General features: G+C 45.5%; 9 non-coding genes and 6 pseudogenes across 9 annotated transcripts; all 15 read left to right on the top strand.

Moving 5' to 3' along the window:
* Nucleotides 1–671: 671 nt before the first annotated feature.
* On the top strand, nucleotides 672–862 carry LOC141148985 (U2 spliceosomal RNA). The gene has a single exon (XR_012245300.1). It is a non-coding gene; the product is annotated as a U2 spliceosomal RNA (small nuclear RNA).
* Nucleotides 863–7,016: 6,154 nt separating this feature from the next.
* On the top strand, nucleotides 7,017–7,207 carry LOC141150497 (U2 spliceosomal RNA). Its single transcript, XR_012246686.1, has one exon. It is a non-coding gene; the product is annotated as a U2 spliceosomal RNA (small nuclear RNA).
* Nucleotides 7,208–8,322: 1,115 nt separating this feature from the next.
* On the top strand, nucleotides 8,323–8,513 carry LOC141150005 (U2 spliceosomal RNA). The gene has a single exon (XR_012246279.1). It is a non-coding gene; the product is annotated as a U2 spliceosomal RNA (small nuclear RNA).
* Nucleotides 8,514–9,628: 1,115 nt separating this feature from the next.
* Nucleotides 9,629–9,720, top strand: LOC141151266 (U2 spliceosomal RNA; annotated as a pseudogene).
* A 789-nt stretch (nucleotides 9,721–10,509) lies between these two features.
* On the top strand, nucleotides 10,510–10,687 carry LOC141150340 (U2 spliceosomal RNA; annotated as a pseudogene).
* A 1,115-nt stretch (nucleotides 10,688–11,802) lies between these two features.
* LOC141149423 (U2 spliceosomal RNA) lies at nucleotides 11,803–11,993 on the top strand. The gene has a single exon (XR_012245721.1). It is a non-coding gene; the product is annotated as a U2 spliceosomal RNA (small nuclear RNA).
* A 1,114-nt stretch (nucleotides 11,994–13,107) lies between these two features.
* Nucleotides 13,108–13,297, top strand: LOC141149545 (U2 spliceosomal RNA). Its single transcript, XR_012245837.1, has one exon. It is a non-coding gene; the product is annotated as a U2 spliceosomal RNA (small nuclear RNA).
* A 1,115-nt stretch (nucleotides 13,298–14,412) lies between these two features.
* On the top strand, nucleotides 14,413–14,602 carry LOC141149546 (U2 spliceosomal RNA). Its single transcript, XR_012245838.1, has one exon. It is a non-coding gene; the product is annotated as a U2 spliceosomal RNA (small nuclear RNA).
* A 1,115-nt stretch (nucleotides 14,603–15,717) lies between these two features.
* LOC141151116 (U2 spliceosomal RNA) lies at nucleotides 15,718–15,833 on the top strand (annotated as a pseudogene).
* A 523-nt stretch (nucleotides 15,834–16,356) lies between these two features.
* LOC141150202 (U2 spliceosomal RNA) lies at nucleotides 16,357–16,538 on the top strand. The gene has a single exon (XR_012246467.1). It is a non-coding gene; the product is annotated as a U2 spliceosomal RNA (small nuclear RNA).
* A 1,115-nt stretch (nucleotides 16,539–17,653) lies between these two features.
* LOC141151117 (U2 spliceosomal RNA) lies at nucleotides 17,654–17,769 on the top strand (annotated as a pseudogene).
* Nucleotides 17,770–18,292: 523 nt separating this feature from the next.
* On the top strand, nucleotides 18,293–18,474 carry LOC141150203 (U2 spliceosomal RNA). Its single transcript, XR_012246468.1, has one exon. It is a non-coding gene; the product is annotated as a U2 spliceosomal RNA (small nuclear RNA).
* A 1,115-nt stretch (nucleotides 18,475–19,589) lies between these two features.
* Nucleotides 19,590–19,780, top strand: LOC141148986 (U2 spliceosomal RNA). The gene has a single exon (XR_012245301.1). It is a non-coding gene; the product is annotated as a U2 spliceosomal RNA (small nuclear RNA).
* Nucleotides 19,781–20,895: 1,115 nt separating this feature from the next.
* On the top strand, nucleotides 20,896–20,987 carry LOC141151268 (U2 spliceosomal RNA; annotated as a pseudogene).
* Nucleotides 20,988–21,776: 789 nt separating this feature from the next.
* Nucleotides 21,777–21,954, top strand: LOC141150341 (U2 spliceosomal RNA; annotated as a pseudogene).
* The last annotated feature ends 1,433 nt before the right edge of the window (nucleotides 21,955–23,387 follow it).

Here is a 23,387-nt window from a genome sequence, read left to right on the forward strand (position 1 = left end):
CGCTTAAAATTTATTTTTTGGTTTGCTACAATGCCTTTTCTGAAACGTTGTCTCCTTCTGCTGGAACACTGACTTCTTTCATTTAATGCCTGCAGACTATAAAAGAGAACCCAACCCAAAAAGTTTGGTTGATTAGTCTGTGGCATTCTGTTAAACTGTTGCTTATGGCGGTCTCTGTGAGCTTCTCAGCGACATTCAGCCAGCCAGGTATCCTGCCTGCAGTAGATGGAATGTGGCAATGGAACGCTGGCTGCGCGTGTCATAATAGGCTCTGAGCCTTTATATACCTGTGCACAGCAGCAGCCACCTTCAGTCTGCTGCTGGACAGCCAGCAGCAGCAGCAGCAGGAGAGGTATGTAATCAGGAGCCCTCCTGCTAAGGGTAGACAGCTGCTCGTTCCACCCCACCCCCCGCCTTAATTGGTTCTCCTCCCTTCCAACGGTGTTGAGGCGGGTGGGAACAGCAGGGGGTGAAGGTGCTGTGTTTAAAGAGGTGGAGTTATGCAGATCTAAAACGCGTGGATTGCAGCAGCAGCAAGCCGAAAAGTGCAGGCATGTAAGGGATCTAGAGGTTGACAACATGTCTTCTTAACGGGAGTCCAGGAGCTCATCTCCACAAATGGACTTTTCAGGATCCTTGGGTGGCTCCGTAGTTTGAAACCAATTCTGGTTATCGCTTCTCGGCCTTTTGGCTAAGATCAAGTGTAGTATCTGTTCTTATCAGTTTAATATCTGATACGTCCCCTATCTGGGGACCATATATTAAATGGATTTTTAGAACAGGGAGATGGAAAAAGAGCTTGCTCTGTCCACTCCACGCATTGACCTGGTATTGCAGTATCTCCAGGACCGGTGCACCCCTTCTTTAATGCAGTTTCTAAAATCAGAAAGAATTGAATTCAATGTTTTTTGTTCATTTTGCTTGTTTGTCGGATTTTGGGATGGACTCTTTGGCTTTGCTTTTCTTCTCCTCATTGGATTTTTCATGTTCAAAGTTGCAGAAGCCAGATTACAAGCTCATTTTGGTTCAACTTCAGCAACTGTGCATTGCATTGCCATGTAATGTGATGCAATGCTATCTTTCTAGCTCTCCCTTTTTACTTCCTTTTGGATAAACAGACATATTAGGCAAGCATTTTGGAGCTTTCACCTAAATAACTACAGGTGGTGAGATAAGCTGCACAATATAATTGACCTTTCAGTATATTGTTGCACACACACCATCTATTTAGCAAATGCCCTTTTTATCAACAGCAGCCTTTTAAACTCACCTGAGCTAACAGGTATGTGCGCTGGTTACTCTGCTGCGCTTAAAATTTCTTTTTTGGTTTGCTACAATGCCTTTTCTGAAACGTTGTCTCCTTCTGCTGGAACACTGACTTCTTTCATTTAATGCCTGCAGACTATAAAAGAGAACCCAACCCAAAAAGTTTGGTTGATTAGTCTGTGGCATTCTGTTAAACTGTTGCTTATGGCGGTCTCTGTGAGCTTCTCAGCGACATTCAGCCAGCCAGGTATCCTGCCTGCACTAGATGGAATGTGGCAATGGAACGCTGGCTGCGCGTGTCATAATAGGCTCTGAGCCTTTATATACCTGTGCACAGCAGCAGCCACCTTCAGTCTGCTGCTGGACAGCCAGCAGCAGCAGCAGCAGGAGAGGTATGTAATCAGGAGCCCTCCTGCTAAGGGAAGACAGCTGCTCGTTCCACCCCACCCCCCGCCTTAATTGGTTCTCCTCCCTTCCAACGGTGTTGAGGCGGGTGGGAACAGCAGGGGGTGAAGGTGCTGTGTTTAAAGAGGTGGAGTTATGCAGATCTAAAACGCGTGGATTGCAGCAGCAGCAAGCCGAAAAGTGCAGGCATGTAAGGGATCTAGAGGTTGACAACATGTCTTCTTAACGGGAGTCCAGGAGCTCATCTCCACAAATGGACTTTTCAGGATCCTTGGGTGGCTCCGTAGTTTGAAACCAATTCTGGTTATCGCTTCTCGGCCTTTTGGCTGCGATCGTGTGACTGTACCTTGATTGGTGCGAGTCTCCTGGAGGAATCCGGACCCTTTTGTGGAGGATTTTCTGCTTTTTCCTGTGGTATTCCATACCGACAGAATCCAAGATGTCTTTTGTGAAGAACACCATCCGTTTGTCCATGGATCCATCTGACCAGAACAAGAACAACGTGGTTTTCATTGTCCAAGACATCGTTGAAGGCAAAGCTGGAGCAAGACGTTCTGAGATCTTCAGTGTCAACGAATTTTCACGTCAAGGTAATTATGACGTTACCTTTATGGACCAGGATGTTTGCCTTAATGTCTTTGAATGGCTCCGTGGTCACTCTAGTGACCCCTGCTTGGAAGGAGTTAGATGGGAACCTTTGTTTGGTCTGCAAGAAAAGGAGGTGACTGTGACTGTCTATAACCCTTTTACAGACCCTGAGCTGCTGGAGTGCTTCCTCTCTCGCTACTGTGAATATGTGCGGAAGGGAGTGAAGCAAGTCAATTGTCTAGGAATCTTTAACTGTCAGTATAAATTCCGTGTGAAATTGAAAAGGGATCCTGACAGTGTGGGGGGCTTTAGACACCCTCCATCAAATTTTTCCGTTGCAGGCCATAGAGGTTTCCTCTTTTACCCAGGCCAGCCCATGTTTTGCCGTAGATGCTTTTCTTTCGGACATACCATGGTAACATGCCTTAAAGGGCAGTGTTGCCGAAATTGCAGAAAGGAGGGGCATATGGCCAACCAGTGTCCAGAGGCCAAGTCCTGTGATGTCTGTGGGAGTAGTGATCACATGTATAAGGACTGTCCTATGAGTGCACCTAGACGTTCTGATAAAGAACAGAAGGAGGAGGAGCTGGAGAGGAGGCAGATGGCAAGCGCACTGAAAGTGCTGGAAAGATTGGAGAGGGAGGAGAGAGAGGGAAGGAGGCGGGAAACTGGTAGAGCCTCTCCCTCTACGGCGCCAGAGGAGGTGTCCCTGAGACCATGTTCTTCTTCTGCTGAAGAAATGAGGAAGAAGCGGAGGGAAGAAAAGGAGTTCTGGAGGGAAGTGGCAAAGGTGGAGAAAAAGGCAGTGTCTGCGAGAATATCTAGGAAAGTGGTGGAAGCAGAGCTGCCTGAGATGATGACTTTTGTAGAGGCAATGGACGCAACAGGATGTGAAGTGCAAATCTCGGAACCCGACAGTCCTGAACACCCTTCGGGTTCTGAAAACATTGAAGATTTTTCTTCGGAGGATGATAGGGGTGCAAAGAAGAGTCGTAGGGAGGATGGTGGGGGCAGTGATGATGCAGATTTTAGTGAGCCTCAGAGGAAGATCAGAACTGCCAGACTGAGGAGTGTGGCTGGTGAAGCCAGCGGGTCGGAAACCAGCTGTTCTGTTCTGATGGCGGAGGAGGATAGTGGTGGTGCTGGATAGTGTCACCATATAATATTGTAAATGTTTTTTCTTTTTGTCCTCTTGTGAGCTTTGGTTTAGGCCAAAGGCTATTTCTTTGTGTAATTGGTGAAGGAGTAGAAGTATTATGGGATTTACCATAGTGTCCCAAAACGTAAGAGTGTTTAAAAGTAAAGTAAGAAGAGCTGCTATTTTTGAGTTTTTAGCTATGCAAAATGCATCTATTTTTTGTTTACAAGAATGTGGGGTAGTGGATGGTGTGAAAGGGGATGAATGGTCTTATGGAGCGTCTGTGTGGTCGGGGAGTGCATGTAATAAGAATGATGGTGTGGGTATTTTGGTTAAAGGAAGGGAGGTTGTTTTGAGTGATTATTTGGTTATTGAGGTGGGGAGATGTATCCTTGCTAATTTTGTATACAAGAATGTAAAGTTTTGTGTTATTAATGTTTATGCGCCAGTTGAAAAAAATGAGCTCAAAAATTTATTTGAAAAAATTAAGCTTTTTGTTCCAGGAAGAATACCTGTGGTAATTGTGGGTGATATGAACTGTGATGTGGGGAGAGTGAATGTGGATGTGTCTGGGAAAGCATTATTGGAGTTAGTGAATGATTTTGGGTTGTGTGATATGCAGCGCGTGTGTAACATGAATCCTTTGTTGAACACTTTCTTTTCTGAGAGTGGTAGGGTACAATCCAGATTGGATTATTGTTTTATTTCTAAAAATATGGTTTCTGTTAATTATAGGCAGGAAAACGTTCTTTTTTCAGATCATGTGTGTATGTTTGTGAGTTGGATATAAAAGTTGATGGAGTGTTTGGGAGAGGATTGTGGAAGTTAAATGTTAAACTGTTAGAGAATGAAGATGTGAGAAAGGAGTATGAAAGGCGGTATGAAGAATGGTGTAAGCATAAAAATGAGTTTGGGAATGTTTGTGAGTGGTGGGACTGGGTGAAGAAACAAACAAAAATGTTCTTTAAAAATTTAGGATACAAGTATGCAGCAATTAAAAGAGAGAGTTTTGTTAAACTGAACGCGCGGTTGAGCGTTTTGTATAAGTTAAGGGAAGGAGGAGTTGAGGTGGAGGAGGATATTTTAGAGGTAAAAAAGGAGATTAGTGAGTTTTTGTTGGAGAGAGGGAGAAGCATAGTGTTTAGGGCAAAGATTGATAAGATGGAGCAGGATGAGAAATGTTCTCGGTTTTTCTTTAAAAAAGTTTTTGGAAAGAAACAGAGTATGAGCGTGGTGTATGGAGCAGATGGAAGTGAGGTGAGTGGAGAGGATATGTGTGAAGAGGTGGCTAAGTTTTATGAGGATCTGTATGCAGTGAAACAGAGGGATGAATGTTTGGAGAATGATGTTTTGAGTGTGTTAGAGAGTAAGTTGAGTGAAGCAGAAAGAGAGAGAGTGATGGGTGAGGTGACTGGTGATGAGGTATGGAAGGTTATGTGTAGTATGGCTTTGAATAAGACGCCGGGGGAGGATGGCCTCCCAGTAGAATTTTATCGTGTGATGTGGGGTGTGATTGGTAAGGACTTTGTGGATGTATGTAAGTATATGTGGGGAAACATGGAGGTGACTGAGAGTATGCGTGCAGGTTTGGTTGTGTTAATTCCTAAGAAAGGGGATTTGAAAAGTCTGAGGAATTGGAGGCCAATAACGTTACTTAATTGTGATTATAAAATCTATGCAAAACTTATGGCTAATAGGATGCGTGATGTGATAGAGAGTGTGATTGGGGATGAGCAGTGTTGTGCGGTACCTGGGAGGCGGATTCATGAGTGTGTGTGTATGTTAAGAGATTGTCTATGGGATTGCATGGGTCGTAAGAAGAGTGTATTTTTGTTAAGTTTGGATTTTGAAAAGGCTTATGATAGGTTGTCGCATGGTTTTTTGTTCAGAGTGTTGTTAAAAATGGGTTTTCCGGCTGATTTTGTTGGGCGAGTGAGAAGTTTGTATGCGGGTGTTTATAGCTGTGTTTTAATGAATGGGTATGTGGGTAGGAAAGTGAATGTGTTTTCGGGTGTGCGACAGGGGTGTCCTTTGTCCCCTGTAGCATTTATTTGTGCAATTGAGCCATTGTTGTGTATGCTGAGGAAAGATAAGGTAATTCGTGGTGTGCAAGTGCCGGGAGGTGGAGGAAAAGAATGGAAGGTGAGTGGTTATATGGATGACGTGTGTGTATTATGTGATTCTGAATGTTCGGTGAGGCGGGTGAAGTTGTTAGTGTCTATTTTTTGTGGTGCATCTGCGTTTAAAGTGAATTGGGAAAAGAGTGAGTGTAAGGGTTTTGGAGGCGGAAGTTTAAGTAGGGATGTAGGTGTGAATGTAGTGAATGGACCTATTAAAGTTTTGGGTGTGAAGTTTTCAGAGAGTTTGGATGGGAAAGAAAGTTGGGATGATGCGAAAGGAAAAGTTGAGCAGAAGTTGAATTTTTGGAAATTGAGGAGTTTATCCTTTTTTGGGAAGATTTTAATTGTTAAGAGTGTGGTGTTGCCAATATTTTTATATATTGCGGTAGTATTTCCACCAGGATATATGTGTATGAGAAGCTTGAATAGAATTTTATTTGTTTTTTTGTGGAACTCGAAAATGGAGAGAGCTAGGAGAGAAATTTTGGTTAAAAGAGTGGAAAAAGGTGGTTTGGGTTTTCCGAATTTGGACGTGTTTTTTGGTGTGAATATCGTTGTGTTTGTTTTGAAAGTGATTAGGGCGGATGGAAAGTTTTCATCTATGTGTAGGTATTTATTTGGAGCGTATTTGTTTCGTTTAAAGTGGCAAGAAAGGGATTTGCGATGTCCGATTGCTTTTGAGGTGCCTGTATGGTATGTGTGGGTTTATAAGTTTTTGGTGAGGTATGAACTGTGTGATGCAGATGTGAGATTGCTGGAGAATAAGAAGGCTGTGTATAGGATGATTGAATGTAGAGAGGTAGAATGTGGAATAAATATGGTTAGGGGTGGTGATGTGCAGAAGGTTTGGAAGAAAGTGCGGATGAGTGGTATGACCAACAAACAGAGTGAAGTTGTGTGGCAGTCTTTACATGGAGTATTACCTGTGAGAGAATTTCAGAGGAATAGAGGTTTGGTGAGGAGTGAAATGTGTCCAAGAAATGGCTGTGGTGGAAGGGAAAGTGTGTTGCATGTTTTTTGGAATTGCCAGTATGCTAGAGATGTGATTGGGAGAATGGGGCCTTTGTGTAAAGAATTGTGTGGTGTGAATTTGTTGTCTTTTGAGTTGTTTATGTTTGGTTTGGGAATATGTGATGGGACGAAGGAAAGAGTCTTGTGGTTGATGCTTGCATGTATAAAGGAAGTGTTATGGGATGTGAGGAATGTGTATGTGTTTAAAAGGAAGGAAATTGCTGTAAAGGATAGTGTGAAGGTGATTTTGGGGAAGATGTATGTGTGTTTCCTATGGGACAAAAAGAGGAGAGGGGAAGTGGATGCGGAGGGAATATGGAAAGTTAAAAAGTGGAGATATATTGTTAGTACCTCTTGATTTTTGTTATTGTTGTTTTGAAATATGAAATAAATATTTCCGATGATGATGGGGACAGCAAATTGCGTATTGGATTTGACGCAGCTGTTTTGATGGAATTTTCCTTTGTCTGGTTTCCATAGACTGTGGAATTTCCTCGTCTGAGGAGAAAAAAGAAAAAAAAAAAAATCTGTTCTTATCAGTTTAATATCTGATACGTCCCCTATCTGGGGACCATATATTAAATGGATTTTTAGAACAGGGAGATGGAAAAAGAGCTTGCTCTGTCCACTCCACGCATTGACCTGGTATTGCAGTATCTCCAGGACCGGTGCACCCCTTCTTTAATGCAGTTTCTAAAATCAGAAAGAATTGAATTCAATGTTTTTTGTTCATTTTGCTTGTTTGTCGGATTTTGGGATGGACTCTTTGGCTTTGCTTTTCTTCTCCTCATTGGATTTTTCATGTTCAAAGTTGCAGAAGCCAGATTACAAGCTCATTTTGGTTCAACTTCAGCAACTGTGCATTGCATTGCCATGTAATGTGATGCAATGCTATCTTTCTAGCTCTCCCTTTTTACTTCCTTTTGGATAAACAGACATATTAGGCAAGCATTTTGGAGCTTTCACCTAAATAACTACAGGTGGTGAGATAAGCTGCACAATATAATTGACCTTTCAGTATATTGTTGCACACACACCATCTATTTAGCAAATGCCCTTGTTATCAACAGCAGCCTTTTAAACTCACCTGAGCTAACAGGTATGTGCGCTGGTTACTCTGCTGCGCTTAAAATTTCTTTTTTGGTTTGCTACAATGCCTTTTCTGAAACGTTGTCTCCTTCTGCTGGAACACTGACTTCTTTCATTTAATGCCTGCAGACTATAAAAGAGAACCCAACCCAAAAAGTTTGGTTGATTAGTCTGTGGCATTCTGTTAAACTGTTGCTTATGGCGGTCTCTGTGAGCTTCTCAGCGACATTCAGCCAGCCAGGTATCCTGCCTGCAGTAGATGGAATGTGGCAATGGAACGCTGGCTGCGCGTGTCATAATAGGCTCTGAGCCTTTATATACCTGTGCACAGCAGCAGCCACCTTCAGTCTGCTGCTGGACAGCCAGCAGCAGCAGCAGCAGGAGAGGTATGTAATCAGGAGCCCTCCTGCTAAGGGTAGACAGCTGCTCGTTCCACCCCACCCCCCGCCTTAATTGGTTCTGCTCCCTTCCAACGGTGTTGAGGCGGGTGGGAACAGCAGGGGGTGAAGGTGCTGTGTTTAAAGAGGTGGAGTTATGCAGATCTAAAACGCGTGGATTGCAGCAGCAGCAAGCCGAAAAGTGCAGGCATGTAAGGGATCTAGAGGTTGACAACATGTCTTCTTAACGGGAGTCCAGGAGCTCATCTCCACAAATGGACTTTTCAGGATCCTTGGGTGGCTCCGTAGTTTGAAACCAATTCTGGTTATCGCTTCTCGGCCTTTTGGCTAAGATCAAGTGTAGTATCTGTTCTTATCAATTTAATATCTGATACGTCCCCTATCTGGGGACCATATATTAAATGGATTTTTAGAACAGGGAGATGGAAAAAGAGCTTGCTCTGTCCACTCCACGCATTGACCTGGTATTGCAGTATCTCCAGGACCGATGCACCCCTTCTTTAATGCAGTTTCTAAAATCAGAAATAATTGAATTCAATGTTTTTTGTTCATTTTGCTTGTTTGTCGGATTTTGGGATGGACTCTTTGGCTTTGCTTTTCTTCTCCTCATTGGATTTTTCATGTTCAAAGTTGCAGAAGCCAGATTACAAGCTCATTTTGGTTCAACTTCAGCAACTGTGCATTGCATTGCCATGTAATGTGATGCAATGCTATCTTTCTAGCTCTCCCTTTTTACTTCCTTTTGGATAAACAGACATATTAGGCAAGCATTTTGGAGCTTTCACCTAAATAACTACAGGTGGTGAGATAAGCTGCACAATATAATTGACCTTTCAGTATATTGTTGCACACACACCATCTATTTAGCAAATGCCCTTGTTATCAACAGCAGCCTTTTAAACTCACCTGAGCTAACAGGTATGTGCGCTGGTTACTCTGCTGCGCTTAAAATTTCTTTTTTGGTTTGCTACAATGCCTTTTCTGAAACGTTGTCTCCTTCTGCTGGAACACTGACTTCTTTCATTTAATGCCTGCAGACTATAAAAGAGAACCCAACCCAAAAAGTTTGGTTGATTAGTCTGTGGCATTCTGTTAAACTGTTGCTTATGGCGGTCTCTGTGAGCTTCTCAGCGACATTCAGCCAGCCAGGTATCCTGCCTGCAGTAGATGGAATGTGGCAATGGAACGCTGGCTGCGCGTGTCATAATAGGCTCTGAGCCTTTATATACCTGTGCACAGCAGCAGCCACCTTCAGTCTGCTGCTGGACAGCCAGCAGCAGCAGCAGCAGGAGAGGTATGTAATCAGGAGCCCTCCTGCTAAGGGTAGACAGCTGCTCGTTCCACCCCACCCCCCGCCTTAATTGGTTCTCCTCCCTTCCAACGGTGTTGAGGCGGGTGGGAACAGCAGGGGGTGAAGGTGCTGTGTTTAAAGAGGTGGAGTTATGCAGATCTAAAACGCGTGGATTGCAGCAGCAGCAAGCCGAAAAGTGCAGGCATGTAAGGGATCTAGAGGTTGACAACATGTCTTCTTAACGGGAGTCCAGGAGCTCATCTCCACAAATGGACTTTTCAGGATCCTTGGGTGGCTCCGTAGTTTGAAACCAATTCTGGTTATCGCTTCTCGGCCTTTTGGCTAAGATCAAGTGTAGTATCTTTCGAAAAGGCGGTTTTGGATGTTGGCCGCCCTAGTAGATTGATACATTATGCACACTGGGGTTTAGGCGCTTGTTAGTACGCCAGGTGGCTAATATAGTCATCTGGTGGAAAGCATGGCCCCCCAGGATCGACGCCATTGGGCCGGGGAAGATCGAAAGCCCGAAGTGTGAAGTGCCCCAGGAGTGGTGACCCTGGGGTGCCTTAACTCACGGGGATTGGGAACCCCACTTGAGTTTATGGCACATTTGCACAAGCACTTCAAATTTTCTTTCTTCGCACACACCTTTATTCCGGGCCTTCTGGCCTTAGGATGGGGAATTTTTCAATTCCCGGTCGAAGGTCCGGGCAGTATTATACTGTGAAACCTTCACTATTTATTTAATTTCTTTGTCACTGTGTGTCCACTTATTCACGTGTGTCACGTCCTACTAGGATTTTGTCGGGATGCGGTTCCCTTACGGGTTCCTCTCTTGGCAGGTCTAGGGGGGGAGTGTGTGGCCATCAGGTTCCGCTCCCCCCTGAACCCCCCTGGCTCTCCTCTTTTGGGAGGAGAGCGTTGTTGGCTCCCCTCTTCCGGGAGGGGAGCACAGTCTTTGGCTCCCAGTGCCTTGCTCGGGTGAGAACTCGGGCAGGTGCTGGGGGTAAGATTGGGTCGCCTCTGGCTTCGGCTGGAGGTGGCTTTTTGTCCCTGTTCCTCGCTGTGGCCTTTTGGCTCGGAGGGACGGGGAATGGTTTGGGGGACCCTTCTCCTTTTGGAGAGGGTTTCAAGAAGACCAGCATCCTAGTGCACTTTTTTTGTGGCACTTGTCACTTTTTTAAGCGCACTCGGGTTTTGTACACGAATTCGGGCTTTCGATAAAAAATCTGTTCTTATCAGTTTAATATCTGATACGTCCCCTATCTGGGGACCATATATTAAATGGATTTTTAGAACAGGGAGATGGAAAAAGAGCTTGCTCTGTCCACTCCACGCATTGACCTGGTATTGCAGTATCTCCAGGACCGGTGCACCCCTTCTTTAATGCAGTTTCTAAAATCAGAAAGAATTGAATTCAATGTTTTTTGTTCATTTTGCTTGTTTGTCGGATTTTGGGATGGACTCTTTGGCTTTGCTTTTCTTCTCCTCATTGGATTTTTCATGTTCAAAGTTGCAGAAGCCAGATTACAAGCTCATTTTGGTTCAACTTCAGCAACTGTGCATTGCATTGCCATGTAATGTGATGCAATGCTATCTTTCTAGCTCTCCCTTTTTACTTCCTTTTGGATAAACAGACATATTAGGCAAGCATTTTGGAGCTTTCACCTAAATAACTACAGGTGGTGAGATAAGCTGCACAATATAATTGACCTTTCAGTATATTGTTGCACACACACCATCTATTTAGCAAATGCCCTTGTTATCAACAGCAGCCTTTTAACCTCACCTGAGCTAACAGGTATGTGCGCTGGTTACTCTGCTGCGCTTAAAATTTCTTTTTTGGTTTGCTACAATGCCTTTTCTGAAACGTTGTCTCCTTCTGCTGGAACACTGACTTCTTTCATTTAATGCCTGCAGACTATAAAAGAGAACCCAACCCAAAAAGTTTGGTTGATTAGTCTGTGGCATTCTGTTAAACTGTTGCTTATGGCGGTCTCTGTGAGCTTCTCAGCGACATTCAGCCAGCCAGGTATCCTGCCTGCAGTAGATGGAATGTGGCAATGGAACGCTGGCTGCGCGTGTCATAATAGGCTCTGAGCCTTTATATACCTGTGCACAGCAGCAGCCACCTTCAGTCTGCTGCTGGACAGCCAGCAGCAGCAGCAGCAGGAGAGGTATGTAATCAGGAGCCCTCCTGCTAAGGGTAGACAGCTGCTCGTTCCACCCCACCCCCCGCCTTAATTGGTTCTCCTCCCTTCCAACGGTGTTGAGGCGGGTGGGAACAGCAGGGGGTGAAGGTGCTGTGTTTAAAGAGGTGGAGTTATGCAGATCTAAAACGCGTGGATTGCAGCAGCAGCAAGCCGAAAAGTGCAGGCATGTAAGGGATCTAGAGGTTGACAACATGTCTTCTTAACGGGAGTCCAGGAGCTCATCTCCACAAATGGACTTTTCAGGATCCTTGGGTGGCTCCGTAGTTTGAAACCAATTCTGGTTATCGCTTCTCGGCCTTTTGGCTAAGATCAAGTGTAGTATCTGTTCTTATCAGTTTAATATCTGATACGTCCCCTATCTGGGGACCATATATTAAATGGATTTTTAGAACAGGGAGATGGAAAAAGAGCTTGCTCTGTCCACTCCACGCATTGACCTGGTATTGCAGTATCTCCAGGACCGGTGCACCCTTCTTTAATGCAGTTTCTAAAATCAGAAAGAATTGAATTCAATGTTTTTTGTTCATTTTGCTTGTTTGTCGGATTTTGGGATGGACTCTTTGGCTTTGCTTTTCTTCTCCTCATTGGATTTTTCATGTTCAAAGTTGCAGAAGCCAGATTACAAGCTCATTTTGGTTCAACTTCAGCAACTGTGCATTGCATTGCCATGTAATGTGATGCAATGCTATCTTTCTAGCTCTCCCTTTTTACTTCCTTTTGGATAAACAGACATATTAGGCAAGCATTTTGGAGCTTTCACCTAAATAACTACAGGTGGTGAGATAAGCTGTACAATATAATTGACCTTTCAGTATATTGTTGCACACACACCATCTATTTAGCAAATGCCCTTGTTATCAACAGCAGCCTTTTAACCTCACCTGAGCTAACAGGTATGTGCGCTGGTTACTCTGCTGCGCTTAAAATTTCTTTTTTGGTTTGCTACAATGCCTTTTCTGAAACGTTGTCTCCTTCTGCTGGAACACTGACTTCTTTCATTTAATGCCTGCAGACTATAAAAGAGAACCCAACCCAAAAAGTTTGGTTGATTAGTCTGTGGCATTCTGTTAAACTGTTGCTTATGGCGGTCTCTGTGAGCTTCTCAGCGACATTCAGCCAGCCAGGTATCCTGCCTGCAGTAGATGGAATGTGGCAATGGAACGCTGGCTGCGCGTGTCATAATAGGCTCTGAGCCTTTATATACCTGTGCACAGCAGCAGCCACCTTCAGTCTGCTGCTGGACAGCCAGCAGCAGCAGCAGCAGGAGAGGTATGTAATCAGGAGCCCTCCTGCTAAGGGTAGACAGCTGCTCGTTCCACCCCACCCCCCGCCTTAATTGGTTCTCCTCCCTTCCAACGGTGTTGAGGCGGGTGGGAACAGCAGGGGGTGAAGGTGCTGTGTTTAAAGAGGTGGAGTTATGCAGATCTAAAACGCGTGGATTGCAGCAGCAGCAAGCCGAAAAGTGCAGGCATGTAAGGGATCTAGAGGTTGACAACATGTCTTCTTAACGGGAGTCCAGGAGCTCATCTCCACAAATGGACTTTTCAGGATCCTTGGGTGGCTCCGTAGTTTGAAACCAATTCTGGTTATCGCTTCTCGGCCTTTTGGCTAAGATCAAGTGTAGTATCTGTTCTTATCAGTTTAATATCTGATACGTCCCCTATCTGGGGACCATATATTAAATGGATTTTTAGAACAGGGAGAGGAAAAAGAGCTTGCTCTGTCCACTCCACGCATTGACCTGGTATTGCAGTATCTCCAGGACCGGTGCACCCCTTCTTTAATGCAGTTTCTAAAATCAGAAAGAATTGAATTCAATGTTTTTTGTTCATTTTGCTTGTTTGTCGGATTTTGGGATGGACTCTTTGGCTTTGCTTTTCTTCTCCTCATTGGATTTTTCATGTTCAAAGTTGCAGAAGCCAGATTACAAGCTCATTTTGGTTCAACTTCAGCAACTGTGCATTGCATTGCCATGTAATGTGATGCAATGCTATCTTTCTAGCTCTCCCTTTTTACTTCCTTTTGGATAAACAGACATATTAGGCAAGCATTTTGGAGCTTTCACCTAAATAACTACAGGTGGTGAGATAAGCTGTACAATATAATTGACCTTTCAGTATATTGTTGCACACACACCATCTATTTAGCAAATGCCCTTGTTATCAACAGCAGCCTTTTAACCTCACCTGAGCTAACAGGTATGTGCGCTGGTTACTCTGCTGCGCTTAAAATTTCTTTTTTGGTTTGCTACAATGCCTTTTCTGAAACGTTGTCTCCTTCTGCTGGAACACTGACTTCTTTCATTTAATGCCTGCAGACTATAAAAGAGAACCCAACCCAAAAAGTTTGGTTGATTAGTCTGTGGCATTCTGTTAAACTGTTGCTTATGGCGGTCTCTGTGAGCTTCTCAGCGACATTCAGCCAGCCAGGTATCCTGCCTGCAGTAGATGGAATGTGGCAATGGAACGCTGGCTGCGCGTGTCATAATAGGCTCTGAGCCTTTATATACCTGTGCACAGCAGCAGCCACCTTCAGTCTGCTGCTGGACAGCCAGCAGCAGCAGCAGCAGGAGAGGTATGTAATCAGGAGCCCTCCTGCTAAGGGTAGACAGCTGCTCGTTCCACCCCACCCCCCGCCTTAATTGGTTCTCCTCCCTTCCAACGGTGTTGAGGCGGGTGGGAACAGCAGGGGGTGAAGGTGCTGTGTTTAAAGAGGTGGAGTTATGCAGATCTAAAACGCGTGGATTGCAGCAGCAGCAAGCCGAAAAGTGCAGGCATGTAAGGGATCTAGAGGTTGACAACATGTCTTCTTAACGGGAGTCCAGGAGCTCATCTCCACAAATGGACTTTTCAGGATCCTTGGGTGGCTCCGTAGTTTGAAACCAATTCTGGTTATCGCTTCTCGGCCTTTTGGCTAAGATCAAGTGTAGTATCTGTTCTTATCAGTTTAATATCTGATACGTCCCCTATCTGGGGACCATATATTAAATGGATTTTTAGAACAGGGAGAGGAAAAAGAGCTTGCTCTGTCCACTCCACGCATTGACCTGGTATTGCAGTATCTCCAGGACCGGTGCACCCCTTCTTTAATGCAGTTTCTAAAATCAGAAAGAATTGAATTCAATGTTTTTTGTTCATTTTGCTTGTTTGTCGGATTTTGGGATGGACTCTTTGGCTTTGCTTTTCTTCTCCTCATTGGATTTTTCATGTTCAAAGTTGCAGAAGCCAGATTACAAGCTCATTTTGGTTCAACTTCAGCAACTGTGCATTGCATTGCCATGTAATGTGATGCAATGCTATCTTTCTAGCTCTCCCTTTTTACTTCCTTTTGGATAAACAGACATATTAGGCAAGCATTTTGGAGCTTTCACCTAAATAACTACAGGTGGTGAGATAAGCTGCACAATATAATTGACCTTTCAGTATATTGTTGCACACACACCATCTATTTAGCAAATGCCCTTGTTATCAACAGCAGCCTTTTAAACTCACCTGAGCTAACAGGTATGTGCGCTGGTTACTCTGCTGCGCTTAAAATTTCTTTTTTGGTTTGCTACAATGCCTTTTCTGAAACGTTGTCTCCTTCTGCTGGAACACTGACTTCTTTCATTTAATGCCTGCAGACTATAAAAGAGAACCCAACCCAAAAAGTTTGGTTGATTAGTCTGTGGCATTCTGTTAAACTGTTGCTTATGGCGGTCTCTGTGAGCTTCTCAGCGACATTCAGCCAGCCAGGTATCCTGCCTGCAGTAGATGGAATGTGGCAATGGAACGCTGGCTGCGCGTGTCATAATAGGCTCTGAGCCTTTATATACCTGTGCACAGCAGCAGCCACCTTCAGTCTGCTGCTGGACAGCCAGCAGCAGCAGCAGCAGGAGAGGTATGTAATCAGGAGCCCTCCTGCTAAGGGTAGACAGCTGCTCGTTCCACCCCACCCCCCGCCTTAATTGGTTCTCCTCCCTTCCAACGGTGTTGAGGCGGGTGGGAACAGCAGGGGGTGAAGGTGCTGTGTTTAAAGAGGTGGAGTTATGCAGATCTAAAACGCGTGGATTGCAGCAGCAGCAAGCCGAAAAGTGCAGGCATGTAAGGGATCTAGAGGTTGACAACATGTCTTCTTAACGGGAGTCCAGGAGCTCATCTCCACAAATGGACTTTTCAGGATCCTTGGGTGGCTCCGTAGTTTGAAACCAATTCTGGTTATCGCTTCTCGGCCTTTTGGCTAAGATCAAGTGTAGTATCTTTTGAAAAGGCAGTTTTGTCCTTGGGCTGCCCTAGTAAATTGATGCATATTACACACTGGTTTGGTGCACTTGTTAGTACGCCAGGTGGCTCATAGAGTTATCTGATGGAAAACATGGCCCTCCAGGATCGAAGTCACTAGGCTGGGTAAGTGTGAGGGCTTTGGAGCAATGTGCCCCAGGAGTAGGCGCCCTGGTGAGAGTCCAAGCTTACTGGGACTGGGAACCCCAGAAAGACTTGGCTTCGTAGCATGCCGCACCTTTGCCAATCATACTTTCTGAGCAACCCCCCCTATTCCTGGCCTCCGGGCTAGGAAGGGGAATTTTTATAAACCCGGTCGGAGGTCCGGTCAGCTTTGGGCTGAGAAACCAACACAGACTCCAGCTCCACTAGGGTGGCAGCCTAGATGGAAGCTGGGAGTACGAAAACGGCTCTTCTCCGGCTTCGGCTAGGGAGAGCATCGGAGATCCCTGACCCTCGCTGTGGCCTTCTGGCTCGGAGGGATGGGGATGGTTTATTGGGGACCCTCTCCTCCGGGAAGGGTCCACATGAATCCTCGCCTCGTGCGCTGTTTTGGTGTGACTTCGGTCACATTTTCAGTGCCTTGGATGCAGCTTCAATCAAAAAATCTGTTCTTATCAGTTTAATATCTGATACGTCCCCTATCTGGGGACCATATATTAAATGGATTTTTAGAACAGGGAGATGGAAAAAGAGCTTGCTCTGTCCACTCCACGCATTGACCTGGTATTGCAGTATCTCCAGGACCGGTGCACCCCTTCTTTAATGCAGTTTCTAAAATCAGAAAGAATTGAATTCAATGTTTTTTGTTCATTTTGCTTGTTTGTCGGATTTTGGGATGGACTCTTTGGCTTTGCTTTTCTTCTCCTCATTGGATTTTTCATGTTCAAAGTTGCAGAAGCCAGATTACAAGCTCATTTTGGTTCAACTTCAGCAACTGTGCATTGCATTGCCATGTAATGTGATGCAATGCTATCTTTCTAGCTCTCCCTTTTTACTTCCTTTTGGATAAACAGACATATTAGGCAAGCATTTTGGAGCTTTCACCTAAATAACTACAGGTGGTGAGATAAGCTGCACAATATAATTGACCTTTCAGTATATTGTTGCACACACACCATCTATTTAGCAAATGCCCTTGTTATCAACAGCAGTCTTTTAAACTCACCTGAGCTAACAGGTATGTGCGCTGGTTACTCTGCTGCGCTTAAAATTTCTTTTTTGGTTTGCTACAATGCCTTTTCTGAAACGTTGTCTCCTTCTGCTGGAACACTGACTTCTTTCATTTAATGCCTGCAGACTATAAAAGAGAACCCAACCCAAAAAGTTTGGTTGATTAGTCTGTGGCATTCTGTTAAACTGTTGCTTATGGCAGTCTCTGTGAGCTTCTCAGCGACATTCAGCCAGCCAGGTATCCTGCCTGCAGTAGATGGAATGTGGCAATGGAACGCTGGCTGCGCGTGTCATAATAGGCTCTGAGCCTTTATATACCTGTGCACAGCAGCAGCCACCTTCAGTCTGCTGCTGGACAGCCAGCAGCAGCAGCAGCAGGAGAGGTATGTAATCAGGAGCCCTCCTGCTAAGGGTAGACAGCTGCTCGTTCCACCCCACCCCCCGCCTTAATTGGTTCTCCTCCCTTCCAACGGTGTTGAGGCGGGTGGGAACAGCAGGGGGTGAAGGTGCTGTGTTTAAAGAGGTGGAGTTATGCAGATCTAAAACGCGTGGATTGCAGCAGCAGCAAGCCGAAAAGTGCAGGCATGTAAGGGATCTAGAGGTTGACAACATGTCTTCTTAACGGGAGTCCAGGAGCTCATCTCCACAAATGGACTTTTCAGGATCCTTGGGTGGCTCCGTAGTTTGAAACCAATTCTGGTTATCGCTTCTCGGCCTTTTGGCTAAGATCAAGTGTAGTATCTTTTGAAAAGGCAGTTTTGTCCTTGGGCTGCCCTAGTAAATTGATGCATATTACACACTGGTTTGGTGCACTTGTTAGTACGCCAGGTGGCTCATAGAGTTATCTGATGGAAAACATGGCCCTCCAGGATCGAAGTGACTAGGCTGGGTAAGTGTGAGGGCTTTGGAGCAATGTGCCCCAGGAGTAGGCGCCCTGGTGAGAGTCCAAGCTTACTGGGACTGGGAACCCCAGAAAGACTTGGCTTCGTAGCACGCCGCACCTTTGCCAATCATACTTTCTGAGCAACCCCCCCTATTCCTGGCCTCCGGGCTAGGAAGGGGAATTTTTATAAACCCGGTCGGAGGTCCGGTCAGCTTTGGGCTGAGAAACCAACACAGACTCCAGCTCCACTAGGGTGGCAGCCTAGATGGAAGCTGGGAGTACGAAAACGGCTCTTCTCCGGCTTCGGCTAGGGAGAGCATCGGAGATCCCTGACCCTCGCTGTGGCCTTCTGGCTCGGAGGGATGGGGATGGTTTATTGGGGACCCTCTCCTCCGGGAAGGGTCCACATGAATCCTCGCCTCGTGCGCTGTTTTGGTGTGACTTCGGTCACATTTTCAGTGCCTTGGATGCAGCTTCAATCAAAAAATCTGTTCTTATCAGTTTAATATCTGATACGTCCCCTATCTGGGGACCATATATTAAATGGATTTTTAGAACAGGGAGATGGAAAAAGAGCTTGCTCTGTCCACTCCACGCATTGACCTGGTATTGCAGTATCTCCAGGACCGGTGCACCCCTTCTTTAATGCAGTTTCTAAAATCAGAAAGAATTGAATTCAATGTTTTTTGTTCATTTTGCTTGTTTGTCGGATTTTGGGATGGACTCTTTGGCTTTGCTTTTCTTCTCCTCATTGGATTTTTCATGTTCAAAGTTGCAGAAGCCAGATTACAAGCTCATTTTGGTTCAACTTCAGCAACTGTGCATTGCATTGCCATGTAATGTGATGCAATGCTATCTTTCTAGCTCTCCCTTTTTACTTCCTTTTGGATAAACAGACATATTAGGCAAGCATTTTGGAGCTTTCACCTAAATAACTACAGGTGGTGAGATAAGCTGCACAATATAATTGACCTTTCAGTATATTGTTGCACACACACCATCTATTTAGCAAATGCCCTTGTTATCAACAGCAGTCTTTTAAACTCACCTGAGCTAACAGGTATGTGCGCTGGTTACTCTGCTGCGCTTAAAATTTCTTTTTTGGTTTGCTACAATGCCTTTTCTGAAACGTTGTCTCCTTCTGCTGGAACACTGACTTCTTTCATTTAATGCCTGCAGACTATAAAAGAGAACCCAACCCAAAAAGTTTGGTTGATTAGTCTGTGGCATTCTGTTAAACTGTTGCTTATGGCGGTCTCTGTGAGCTTCTCAGCGACATTCAGCCAGCCAGGTATCCTGCCTGCAGTAGATGGAATGTGGCAATGGAACGCTGGCTGCGCATGTCATAATAGGCTCTGAGCCTTTATATACCTGTGCACAGCAGCAGCCACCTTCAGTCTGCTGCTGGACAGCCAGCAGCAGCAGCAGCAGGAGAGGTATGTAATCAGGAGCCCTCCTGCTAAGGGTAGACAGCTGCTCGTTCCACCCCACCCCCCGCCTTAATTGGTTCTCCTCCCTTCCAACGGTGTTGAGGCGGGTGGGAACAGCAGGGGGTGAAGGTGCTGTGTTTAAAGAGGTTGAGTTATGCAGATCTAAAACGCGTGGATTGCAGCAGCAGCAAGCCGAAAAGTGCAGGCATGTAAGGGATCTAGAGGTTGACAACATGTCTTCTTAACGGGAGTCCAGGAGCTCATCTCCACAAATGGACTTTTCAGGATCCTTGGGTGGCTCCGTAGTTTGAAACCAATTCTGGTTATCGCTTCTCGGCCTTTTGGCTAAGATCAAGTGTAGTATCTGTTCTTATCAGTTTAATATCTGATACGTCCCCTATCTGGGGACCATATATTAAATGGATTTTTAGAACAGGGAGATGGAAAAAGAGCTTGCTCTGTCCACTCCACGCATTGACCTGGTATTGCAGTATCTCCAGGACCGGTGCACCCCTTCTTTAATGCAGTTTCTAAAATCAGAAAGAATTGAATTCAATGTTTTTTGTTCATTTTGCTTGTTTGTCGGATTTTGGGATGGACTCTTTGGCTTTGCTTTTCTTCTCCTCATTGGATTTTTCATGTTCAAAGTTGCAGAAGCCAGATTACAAGCTCATTTTGGTTCAACTTCAGCAACTGTGCATTGCATTGCCATGTAATGTGATGCAATGCTATCTTTCTAGCTCTCCCTTTTTACTTCCTTTTGGATAAACAGACATATTAGGCAAGCATTTTGGAGCTTTCACCTAAATAACTACAGGTGGTGAGATAAGCTGCACAATATAATTGACCTTTCAGTATATTGTTGCACACACACCATCTATTTAGCAAATGCCCTTGTTATCAACAGCAGCCTTTTAAACTCACCTGAGCTAACAGGTATGTGCGCTGGTTACTATGCTGCGCTTAAAATTTCTTTTTTGGTTTGCTACAATGCCTTTTCTGAAACGTTGTCTCCTTCTGCTGGAACACTGACTTCTTTCATTTAATGCCTGCAGACTATAAAAGAGAACCCAACCCAAAAAGTTTGGTTGATTAGTCTGTGGCATTCTGTTAAACTGTTGCTTATGGCGGTCTCTGTGAGCTTCTCAGCGACATTCAGCCAGCCAGGTATCCTGCCTGCAGTAGATGGAATGTGGCAATGGAACGCTGGCTGCGCGTGTCATAATAGGCTCTGAGCCTTTATATACCTGTGCACAGCAGCAGCCACCTTCAGTCTGCTGCTGGACAGCCAGCAGCAGCAGCAGCAGGAGAGGTATGTAATCAGGAGCCCTCCTGCTAAGGGTAGACAGCTGCTCGTTCCACCCCACCCCCCGCCTTAATTGGTTCTCCTCCCTTCCAACGGTGTTGAGGCGGGTGGGAACAGCAGGGGGTGAAGGTGCTGTGTTTAAAGAGGTGGAGTTATGCAGATCTAAAACGCGTGGATTGCAGCAGCAGCAAGCCGAAAAGTGCAGGCATGTAAGGGATCTAGAGGTTGACAACATGTCTTCTTAACGGGAGTCCAGGAGCTCATTTCCACAAATGGACTTTTCAGGATCCTTGGGTGGCTCCGTAGTTTGAAACCAATTCTGGTTATCGCTTCTCGGCCTTTTGGCTAAGATCAAGTGTAGTATCTTTCGAAAAGGCGGTTTTGGATGTTGGCCGCCCTAGTAGATTGATACATTATGCACACTGGGGTTTAGGCGCTTGTTAGTACGCCAGGTGGCTAATATAGTCATCTGGTGGAAAGCATGGCCCCCCAGGATCGACGCCATTGGGCCGGGGAAGATCGAAAGCCCGAAGTGTGAAGTGCCCCAGGAGTGGTGACCCTGGGGTGCCTTAACTCACGGGGATTGGGAACCCCACTTGAGTTTATGGCACATTTGCACAAGCACTTCAAATTTTCTTTCTTCGCACACACCTTTATTCCGGGCCTTCTGGCCTTAGGATGGGGAATTTTTCAATTCCCGGTCGAAGGTCCGGGCAGTATTATACTGTGAAACCTTCACTATTTATTTAATTTCTTTGTCACTGTGTGTCCACTTATTCACGTGTGTCACGTCCTACTAGGATTTTGTCGGGATGCGGTTCCCTTACGGGTTCCTCTCTTGGCAGGTCTAGGGGGGGAGTGTGTGGCCATCAGGTTCCGCTCCCCCCTGAACCCCCCTGGCTCTCCTCTTTTGGGAGGAGAGCGTTGTTGGCTCCCCTCTTCCGGGAGGGGAGCACAGTCTTTGGCTCCCAGTGCCTTGCTCGGGTGAGAACTCGGGCAGGTGCTGGGGGTAAGATTGGGTCGCCTCTGGCTTCGGCTGGAGGTGGCTTTTTGTCCCTGTTCCTCGCTGTGGCCTTTTGGCTCGGAGGGACGGGGAATGGTTTGGGGGACCCTTCTCCTTTTGGAGAGGGTTTCAAGAAGACCAGCATCCTAGTGCACTTTTTTTGTGGCACTTGTCACTTTTTTAAGCGCACTCGGGTTTTGTACACGAATTCGGGCTTTCGATAAAAAATCTGTTCTTATCAGTTTAATATCTGATACGTCCCCTATCTGGGGACCATATATTAAATGGATTTTTAGAACAGGGAGATGGAAAAAGAGCTTGCTCTGTCCACTCCACGCATTGACCTGGTATTGCAGTATCTCCAGGACCGGTGCACCCCTTCTTTAATGCAGTTTCTAAAATCAGAAAGAATTGAATTCAATGTTTTTTGTTCATTTTGCTTGTTTGTCGGATTTTGGGATGGACTCTTTGGCTTTGCTTTTCTTCTCCTCATTGGATTTTTCATGTTCAAAGTTGCAGAAGCCAGATTACAAGCTCATTTTGGTTCAACTTCAGCAACTGTGCATTGCATTGCCATGTAATGTGATGCAATGCTATCTTTCTAGCTCTCCCTTTTTACTTCCTTTTGGATAAACAGACATATTAGGCAAGCATTTTGGAGCTTTCACCTAAATAACTACAGGTGGTGAGATAAGCTGCACAATATAATTGACCTTTCAGTATATTGTTGCACACACACCATCTATTTAGCAAATGCCCTTGTTATCAACAGCAGCCTTTTAACCTCACCTGAGCTAACAGGTATGTGCGCTGGTTACTCTGCTGCGCTTAAAATTTCTTTTTTGGTTTGCTACAATGCCTTTTCTGAAACGTTGTCTCCTTCTGCTGGAACACTGACTTCTTTCATTTAATGCCTGCAGACTATAAAAGAGAACCCAACCCAAAAAGTTTGGTTGATTAGTCTGTGGCATTCTGTTAAACTGTTGCTTATGGCGGTCTCTGTGAGCTTCTCAGCGACATTCAGCCAGCCAGGTATCCTGCCTGCAGTAGATGGAATGTGGCAATGGAACGCTGGCTGCGCGTGTCATAATAGGCTCTGAGCCTTTATATACCTGTGCACAGCAGCAGCCACCTTCAGTCTGCTGCTGGACAGCCAGCAGCAGCAGCAGCAGGAGAGGTATGTAATCAGGAGCCCTCCTGCTAAGGGTAGACAGCTGCTCGTTCCACCCCACCCCCCGCCTTAATTGGTTCTGCTCCCTTCCAACGGTGTTGAGGCGGGTGGGAACAGCAGGGGGTGAAGGTGCTGTGTTTAAAGAGGTGGAGTTATGCAGATCTAAAACGCGTGGATTGCAGCAGCAGCAAGCCGAAAAGTGCAGGCATGTAAGGGATCTAGAGGTTGACAACATGTCTTCTTAACGGGAGTCCAGGAGCTCATCTCCACAAATGGACTTTTCAGGATCCTTGGGTGGCTCCGTAGTTTGAAACCAATTCTGGTTATCGCTTCTCGGCCTTTTGGCTACGATCAAGTGCTTTATTGCAGGAGATTGTGGTTGAAGGGCACTCGGGTACCCCTCTCCTTGGCCTGACAGGATCGTCCACTTTGGTGGACTTAACCTGCTTGCTGCTATTAGGGAGAGGGCTTAGTCCCAGGGTAACGAGTTGCGATCCCCCAGCTTCCAGGTGTTTTTCGCTGCAAGAACACTGGGAGCGCAGATTGCAAGCGGCTGCAATTTGCAACCTTGTTGCGTTTTTCCATGGAGGTTGACCCTAACCTCGTGCCTCTTTATGCGAGGCTAAAAAACTCTATCCGAGTT

Source organism: Phyllobates terribilis, unplaced genomic scaffold, assembly GCF_046119375.1.
Source record: "Phyllobates terribilis strain yellow unplaced genomic scaffold, ASM4611937v1 Scaffold_5__5_contigs__length_657084704, whole genome shotgun sequence".
In the NCBI taxonomy this organism is placed as follows: Eukaryota; Metazoa; Chordata; class Amphibia; order Anura; family Dendrobatidae; genus Phyllobates; species Phyllobates terribilis.